The 9,065-nt window shown below is 39.0% G+C and overlaps 1 protein-coding gene across 3 annotated transcripts in view; it reads right to left on the reverse strand.

The window, feature by feature from the left end:
- Pter (phosphotriesterase related) overlaps window positions 1-3,427 on the reverse strand; it is a 61,339-nt gene extending 57,912 nt beyond the window's left edge. The window contains exon 1 of one of the 3 annotated variants that reach the window (XM_020161047.2): window positions 3,339-3,427. The gene's annotated coding sequence lies outside the window, so the exon portion shown is untranslated. The other 2 variants (XM_074056594.1, XM_074056595.1) reach the window with 2 other exon arrangements.
- Window positions 3,428-9,065: the final 5,638 nt, after the last annotated feature.

The following is a 9,065-nucleotide window of genomic DNA, read 5'->3' on the forward strand; positions in this document are numbered from 1 at the left end:
ATATGGCAAAAGTGATGGTATTTTACCTCTTAGATTCAGTTGTAAAAAGACAGTGGCTTCTATTTAGGGTTCACTTTCTCTCTTGGGTCAATTGCTCGGGATGAAGCTACAACACAAGCAGTCCCACACGGAGGTAAGGAACCAAGGTAGCCAACAACCAGCTGGAGTCTGTCGACAGTCATATGAAAGAACTAAGAAGCAGATTTTTCAGGCCCTGTCAAGCTTTGTAATGACTGCAACACTGGCTTTTAGCTAGATTGCAACCTCAGAGAGACCCTAAGGGAGAACCACCCAACCAAACCATATCCAAAGTCCAGGCATGCAGAAGCTGCAAGATAATCACTAAATAACTAATCCATTACATATCACAGACTTAATATGACCCAAACAGAACTTCCTGTCTCTTCTATTTGCTCTCACATTTGCTCTTTTCCTACCCTACCTCTTACTAACTCACATTGACACCTACACAGTTCTCAAGCTGGCAAAATGAGAATTATCTTTCCTTTTCTCCCCCCTTTTCTTTCATTACCACATTCAATTCATCAGCAAGTTCTATGGAATCAAAATCCAACACATTCAACAAATCCATTCATGCGATAATTTATTTATTAAGAACCTATTTTGCATAAGGTGCAGCATCAGTGGCTGTAGAAATGACAGTAAATGAAATGGCAAAAACCCAGGGTTCACATAGTAGACATTGTTTATGGGAGGAAGTACATAATGATTTGCAAATAAAACATAATGTATGCCACATGGAAATAAACAATATGGAGGGAAAATAAAGTGCGTAGGGGAACCCTCTGAGTGTGTGAGGGGTGTTGGAGTGTTATTTTAAATAAGGTGTTAGGGTGAACAAAAAGGAAGCCACATTAGGATTGGACACCCTACCCTTACAGGCAGCTTACTGGAAACACCCCACCACCTATTCGAAGGACCATACCCAACCTCAAGGAGTTGACAAACTCTCACTTTGGAGCTGTCACCTTACCAGGGTGTCGGGAGCGAGAAATTTATCTACCTAATTACTACTTATCTCCTCTAGCTTCCCTGAAGCAATCTTAACTCCACTCCTGAAAAATTTTGGAACCCAGCAAAATTTCCCCTCCAGACCCTTCCCCAATATCTACTCCAAGTCTATAAGTGGCAGTAAGATTCTGGTTTTGGCTGGATACCCACCTCCACAGGGCTTTTTCCTGAATAATAAACCCTGTGCTGGGATTTGAGCTGTCTTCCTATGTATTTATTCTGTGTCTCTTTCAGTCTAACACAAGGTAGTCAGGAAGTGACATTTGGAAATTCCACTTTGTCACTGCTGCAACTACCCTCACCAGAGCTACCCTTAGATTTATTTTGGCTTCATCATAGCCACCTTCATGCCTAAGCCCTTTAGAGGTTCTCCTTAGCTGTTACACTAAAATTTAGAGACCTTACCAGAGTGCAGAAAGTCCTGAATAACTGGCTCTCCAACTTCATTTCCAACCAATCACCCAAGCTCCAGCCATTCCTGCCTTCTGGCAGTTTCTATAATATACCAAATTCCTTTATGCCTTCTCTGCCCTTTTCAGTCCCAGTGAAGGGAGTTAACATCATTCAGTCAGTCCTTCTCATCCTCCCAAATCAGAATCTAAATTGGTGAGTCCCCTCTTCATCACCATATCCAAGGTGTGCCTCTTCATTTTTCTTAATCCCAGCCCCCTGTTTACTGTTGTAAACAGCTACTTGTTAATTTGTTTATTGGCTCCTTCACCTTCAACCAGAATATAAACTCCAAGAAGCTGGTGACCTTATTTGTCTTGTTCTCTATCACAGGTATAAAATACATATTTGTTGATTGGATAAGCCAACCCTTCCTGGCCACCTTGTTATCTCAATACCAAATGTGACCAAAAATATCATTAAAAGGTAAAAATCAGAATTCTATTGTCATAAATCCATAGATTATCAAATTGAATACAGACCTGGAAATCAATTACTTTTATGTGTCTAGGATGAATAAGCAACTTTTACAAAGTCAGAGTTGGAACTCCCAGAGTTATGACTGGTATTAGGCTGTAGTTATTATAGGTCCAAAGTTCTGTAACCAGCAATTGCTCTTACTTTCTTAATGAAGGGTACCTTTAGTCCCTGTTGATGTGGTACAGACTTGAGATGTAAAAAGTTGAAGGGATAAGAACACAAACTTTGGAGTCAAAAAAAGTTTTGTTTCCCCCCCACTCACAAACTTTCCAGCAGCGTGTCTTAATCCTTCTGTGCCTTAACTTTCTCATCTGCACCACAGTTAATATCTCAAAGGGCTGTGGAGTAGATTAAATTAGAGTGCATAGGGCTTGGATACCAACCCTGACAATTAGCTGTTAGTAACTGTCAAAAAAATGTAGGCTTGGGCATCCATTATTACCATTCTAAAACCAAGGAATGAAAATAAAATATATTTTGGTATTTTACTCCAAAAATTTATATAATACATATAGTAACTTTGATAACACTGAAGCAACATCTAACCTCCATAAATGAAAACATAATTTCATAAGGTCACACTTTGTGAATATGGTGTATGAAATATCCTTTCAAAACTGAAGTTGCTATTTGACCTGTGGACAGTCAGAAAGTTGTTCGATCTGTTTCTTTGCACCGAGATTTCTTTTTTTTGAAGGTGGTCGGTTATTTCTGGAATTACATCAGGCCTTGAGGATAACTGCCATACATCCCTTCCGTCTATGTAAAATAAAATGTAACAGGACAAGTGGGTGCCGTAAGTCCTAGGAATTTTTTCTCACAGACGTTCATTCTCTATGACAAAGAATCTCTATGACAAAGAGGATCCTTTAGGACAGGAATAAATGCTTGTCTGTTTCCTCCAGATAAGAGGCGATGTAAGGACGAATATCACCTAGTATAAACTTTGCTCTTATCCCTAAGGAGGCGCACCTAAGTGTTTGGAATATCATTATAATGGAAGAAACAGGAGCCGATAAAACAAATGGCAAGGCTGAGGGGTATGATGTCAAAAGCCCATTAAAGAAGCAGAAGCAAGGAATGGACGCCCCACCCCGGCACAGCTGCTCAAAGACGCCCTTGGAGCGCGGCTTAGGCGCACTGAGCTGGTGCTGCGCTGGGCCGACCTCAGGATTTCAAGTTAGAATTGGGGGGACTTCAGATCTGGGGCGAACAGCCACTTCAGGGCCCAGCCGGCCTCCTGGGCCCAAGCTCCTGCAGCCTTCCCGAGACATTGGGGTAAAGCAGCAGGGCCACAGCGCAGGCTGCTTTAAAACCTTCCCAGGGCGGACTCTCCCAGACCCGGCCGAGGCCCTGCGGAGAACCCCACTTCCTACCGGGCCCACAGCTCCTGTGCCCGCTCGGATTCCGGGGCGCCTTCCCTCCGCTCTCGGTGCACTGCCTTCTCCACCCCACCAGGCCAACTTCCCCGCCTTTTCCGTCTCCCCGCTTCCCGCCCCCCACACCGCCCTCCGCCTTCCCCGGCGACCCTGGTCCTAGGCCACGCCCCACTCAGGGCCAAAGCCACGCCCAGCGAGCCCCTTCAAGCCCCGCCCCTGCCCTAGTCAGGCCTGCTTCCCGGCCAAGTCTGGGCTCCAGCAGGCTGGCGGGCTTACTCAGGTGCAAGCCTCAAGCGTTAAGGCTGCAAGAACTGCTCAGAGGCTGGGCTGGAAGCCCACTCTACTCTACTGTAGATACCCCCAAATATCCTGGAAGAAGAGTTTTCTCATATCTCTGTTTTGACTGGTTTGAAAGAATTAGGGGCTAGGTCCCCAAGAGGAAAGGAAGCTGCAGCCTTTTACCCTGGTCTCCTTAGACTAGCCTGGAACTATGTTGCCTTCAGAAGCTCTTTTAGTTTTCTCCTAGTGTAACAGGTACTTGAAACTCCAGGATAACGAATCAAATGTGGTGCCCTGGCAATCTGGTGTCACACAATAGGTTCTGGATCCCTATCCTGAATACATAAGACTTTGGATTTGTATGTCCATTCTTTTTTGTGTCATGCCTGGACCTGAGTTCCTTGGTATTTAAATTAGAGGCCGTTAGAGCACTTGAACTGACCCTGGTACTTTATGTAACTGAAATAAGCTTAATGATTATGTGTAAGTCTGTGCAAAACCTCATCCTAGGAGCTGTTGTCATAATAAAGAGTAGTATCTTTAAGTATTCTGCTGCCATAGATTAATTTCATCCTGAATTCTGGGACAAAGAGGATGGGCATGCAGACGTGCAGGTGGGAAGTACTTACAAGAGTCATTTCCAAGGAAGGTAGAGAATAATAACTGATGTTTACCAAGGCCAACTGTGTCATGCTTTGTAACTATATTATTTTGTTTAATTTTTAGAACAACCTACATGTGGTATTTCCCTCCAATTACAGACAAGAAAACAGACAGAAGCACCTGTTCAAGACCAGGGCTAAAATCCAGTTGGTTGATATCAATCACTATATTGTGCTTCATAGGAGAGAATGAGGGTCTTTGATAGGAAGGCAAGAAATAAACCCATTTAAATCAGAGGAAAAGAGAGGAGAAAAGGATATCCAGGTCTTTTTTTTAAATTTAATTTTTTTAAAGGAGTGTAAAAGAATGACAAATTACTGAGTAAAGGATTTGGTCCACAAACCCTTTACTCAGTAGACAGGTAGTAGACAGGGAGAAGATATTGAAAAGAACAATGGTTCTTTAGGAGTGCAGATGAGTAAATCCTAGAAATAGGGATGGGAATAGGGCCCAAGAATAGGAGCGACAAGAATAAATGTGGAGGTTAAGAACTACAGAGGTATGAGCACTGGGAAAGTTGAATATTACTAGAATGAGTGGGACTCATGCCGAGAATGTATAATGAAGAGACAGAGTGAGGAGGCAGCGAGAATGACTTCAGCGCTGGCTACCGTTCTGATTGCGTGCACAGCAACCATGAGGCTGTAAAAATGTGTGCCTGACAATGGTTGTTAAGGAGAGGCCTAAAAGTCCATTATTTATAATGTTATGTATTTTAGCAGTTCATGCCGCCAGATGCGAAATTATACACAAGGTTCATGTTAAAAAGTGACTTCAGTTTTTCTTTATGGAAGTTACTAAATTCTCTGCTGCCCACATTAAACCCATCAAGCAAGATTCATGATGGATTTCACTTGCAGGCTCTTAGTTCTACAGCAATGGTGAAGGGGTGAATTCAAGTATGATATATTTGATATATTATAAGAACCTTTGTAAATGCCACCATGTATCCCTACCCAGCACAACAATAAAAATAAAATAAAACAAAAAGACAGTGTTAAAGAGAAAACTACTCTAGATTTTATTTCTCTTTGAAGGAGGTAGCTACAAAAAAACCTCAAATTAATATGCAAACTATTCATATCAGCAAATGTATCAAACATGTAAATATGTCTAAGCAACAAAGAATGAGAAGATCATAAAAATCCAATGTAAAGCAGTGAAAAATGTAGCAGCTGGCTATATATGGTTATCTCATTGCATATCATAAGTGATTTAAGCACTATTATTAGTTAAGCATCAAATGGTATTATATTTTAAAAATAAGTAAAATAAACATTCCTCAGTACCAGACTCAAAATCTATTAGCCTTTGAGACAGGCAAACAAGAATGGGTGAAAAGGGCCTTTTCTGATGTTCTGCTGTCAAAAAATGATAACCTGGTATCAAACTTGTGCCCCATTTCATCTTTTAGTCTTTCTTCCTGGAGAAACTTAGTGTGGAAATATTTTTTGAGACCTAGAATATCAATGCTCTATCATATGTCTGTGATGAAACACCAAATTCGAAAATCTCATTATTAAGGAACCAAAGCATTCCAAATCAGTCTCTCAGTTAAGGGTTTAGTTCAAATGCACTCATTTCCACAGGCCTTGCCTTTCATTCTCATCATCTCTTTGAATTTCGACAGCACCTGTACTCAGAAATACTAAATTGCCAGAGAGGATGAAATCAAAACCAAACATTTAAAGCCCCTTGCTGTTGGAGTTAAACTTCTAGAAAGCACCCAGGTTTTCATCACTCTAGCTAGTTGTTTTAAATATTTACACAAAATAGTCTACAGAAACAATCTAAAGACAACAAAATGTAAAGCAATCTAGATAACTATGAGAAAAGCAGCAGGAAAAATACCCAGAAACAGTGATGTCAATTCTTTGAATGATATTACTGCCAAGTTTTAATTATTAATTATAAGTTAACATTTACAATAGTGCACAGATGTTCTTAGTTTAAATTTTGGTCATGGTGTGATAAGCCATTCCTATCATTTCTAGCAAATCTATTAGAACCAATGTTATAAAAGGTAGAACAAAACTTTCAGGACATCACTTTTTTCCTATCAAATTCTTATTCTTTATAGCTCCCCACCCAGAGAAACAACTTACTCTTCCATCTATTTTATTTCTTCGCTTAATAATGACGCAAAGCTAGCATGTACGAGGTCTTCCTAGGTTGGATCTCCAGCACCGCAAAAGATAAGAATAGTGAAGCAAAGGAAAATGAAAGTAAAACTATTGTGGTTTTTAAAGAGCTATTTTGAAAACATATAATCTCCCAATTCCATGAAACTTTTTGGGGGGGGATTGTGTCTTGATTTATAAGTTATTACAACCTTTCTTAGAGACTGATTACAAGTTTGTCTTTAAAAATATTTTGAATTTATACTTGAGTGAAAAATGGGCCTCAAAAAATTAAACATAGAATTACCATGTGATCTCACAATTCCTCATTTTGGTATATATTCAAGAATTGAAGGCAAGGTCTCAAACAGATATCTGCACACCCATGTTCATACACCATTATTCACAGTTGTCAAGATGTGGAAACAATCCAAATGTCCATTGACAAATGAACAGATAAACAAAATGTGGTATATACATACAGTGTAATATTAAATGTTGTTTTTCCAAAAAATGGATGAACCTTGAAGACATTATGGTAAGTGAAATAAACCAGGTTCATAAATACTGTGTTATTTTATTTACATGAGGTACCTGGAATTGTCGAAGTCATAGAGAGATAGTCATATCTCCTAGTGGCTGCCAGGGGATAAGGAAAAGGGAAGGCAAAATGAGGAGTTATTTAATGGGTACAGAGTTTTAGTTTGGGATGAGAAGAAAGTTGTATTGATAAGCAGGGATGATAGTTGTCTAACAATGATAATGTAGTAATGCCACAGGACTGGGCACTTAAAAATGGTATATTTTATGTTATACAGATTTTATTACAATAAAAATACTTGACTTTAGACAACTGTTTGTAGATAACATGTAAAAACTCAAATTAGAATACTTGTTACCCTCACTAATATTTGCCAGTGTTATATAAATGAAAGGCCATACTTTAAATTATGTCACCATTAATTTTTTTAAATGTTAACCAGATTAACTTTACTTTTTTTCTAGGCTAGCAATCCTTTTTTTGGCATTTGTAACAAAGACTCAATTGAATTTTGCGGCTAGGTCTCACTAAATCCACTGAACACAGTTATACTACATAAATTCACTAAACATTGCTATGTTACATTTCCTAGTGTCCCTTGTAATTAGGTGTGGTCCTGCTACTGAGTTCCAACCGATGTAGTGTGGTAGAAGTGACATGCAGACTTGGCTAATCAAAAAACAAAACAAAACAAATCAAATCAAAATTTTATACACCCACCATCTTTTCTTTGTCCATCTATGAGCTGGATGGAACAAATTCCTAGGGCCACAAGAACACAGGGGAGTGTAACTGAATGACTGTGGAGCAAAGTCTTTCTTCCAATCCTAACTGTGCAAAAATGTAAGCAAAGAATGTTATTTTATTGCCTTAAATTGCTAAGATTTGGGGATTATGTATTTGTTATAACAGGTAGCATACCCTGTTAATATTTGTATTGGTAAGAAAATTGGATGCAAATTCTCCATTAGTCAATCATTGATAACTAATATTAACTGGCTCCATAGTGACTTCTAAATCTTTTGAGAGAATTATTTAAACATTAGAGACATCTATTAGCACATAATAATTTGATTATTGATTATTAATAAGTACAATGCTGAGAATTAGGTTAAACAGAATGAATTTAAAAAAATTAGGCAGGAAAGCTATTTGTTAATGGTAAGCATGTATGTCTGTGAAAAATACCAGACATTAGCTTTCCCAGTGTTGAAAAACCAAAACATCATGGACTTGAACCAAACACCAAATGGATAACCTGAAGTTATATATAAAATGCCTGACTTTTTTTCTTTAAGTAATATAAATGTTTTCTTTGTTTTCCTTTGAAGATTTTAAAATTTATTTTATTATGGAGTTAGCTTTAATTTCTAACTGGAAACTTTGCCTACACAGTTGTTTATTGTCATCCTACATAAGGAACATAGTTGCTAAAGACCTCTTCTGCACATGTAGTTTACAAAATTGTTACTTAGTAAATATTGTTAAGAGAATTGCAGGGTAAATAAAAATCCTGTAGTGGCTGGAATAACTGAAGAGAAGAGTTGGCTTTATTTCTCTGACAGGAATAAAGGGGCTAATCAAGGGCTTTTATTTGAAATGAATCTCCTGCAGGGCACGCAAGAGGTAGCTACATTCTCAGTGAACATGGGGACCCAGGCAGCACCAACCAGCACACTCACAAGTACCTCTGAAGTCAATTGCACCTGACTTCAACTCCTGGACCCTCTATTTTCTTGCTGTGGGACCTCTTAATTTTTGTGATGTGTGCTGTCCTCATATAAATGGAATACTATTACTTACCTCTGGTGGACTCCTGTTTGTCCCTAAAATTCATTTCCCTTTTCTGTCACACTCGTAATTTATTAGTTCAAGGTCACAGTTAAACACTCAATTCCTTAGCCTCTTGTTGCAGCTAGGCATAGTCATGTAACCAAGGGTATGTGATATATGACCAAGCCCACTGGAGATTATGAGAATTGAAGAAGGGGCCTTGGAACCATACATGAGTTTTTGTGTTGAGAATGGGCCAATCATGTATGAAGGATAACCTTGTACCTTCTGTGTACAGTTGTTATACAGATTAAATGACATACTATATGTAAGTGTCTTACCAGGAGT

Source organism: Castor canadensis, chromosome 15, assembly GCF_047511655.1.
Source record: "Castor canadensis chromosome 15, mCasCan1.hap1v2, whole genome shotgun sequence".
NCBI classification, from domain to species: domain Eukaryota; kingdom Metazoa; phylum Chordata; class Mammalia; order Rodentia; family Castoridae; genus Castor; species Castor canadensis.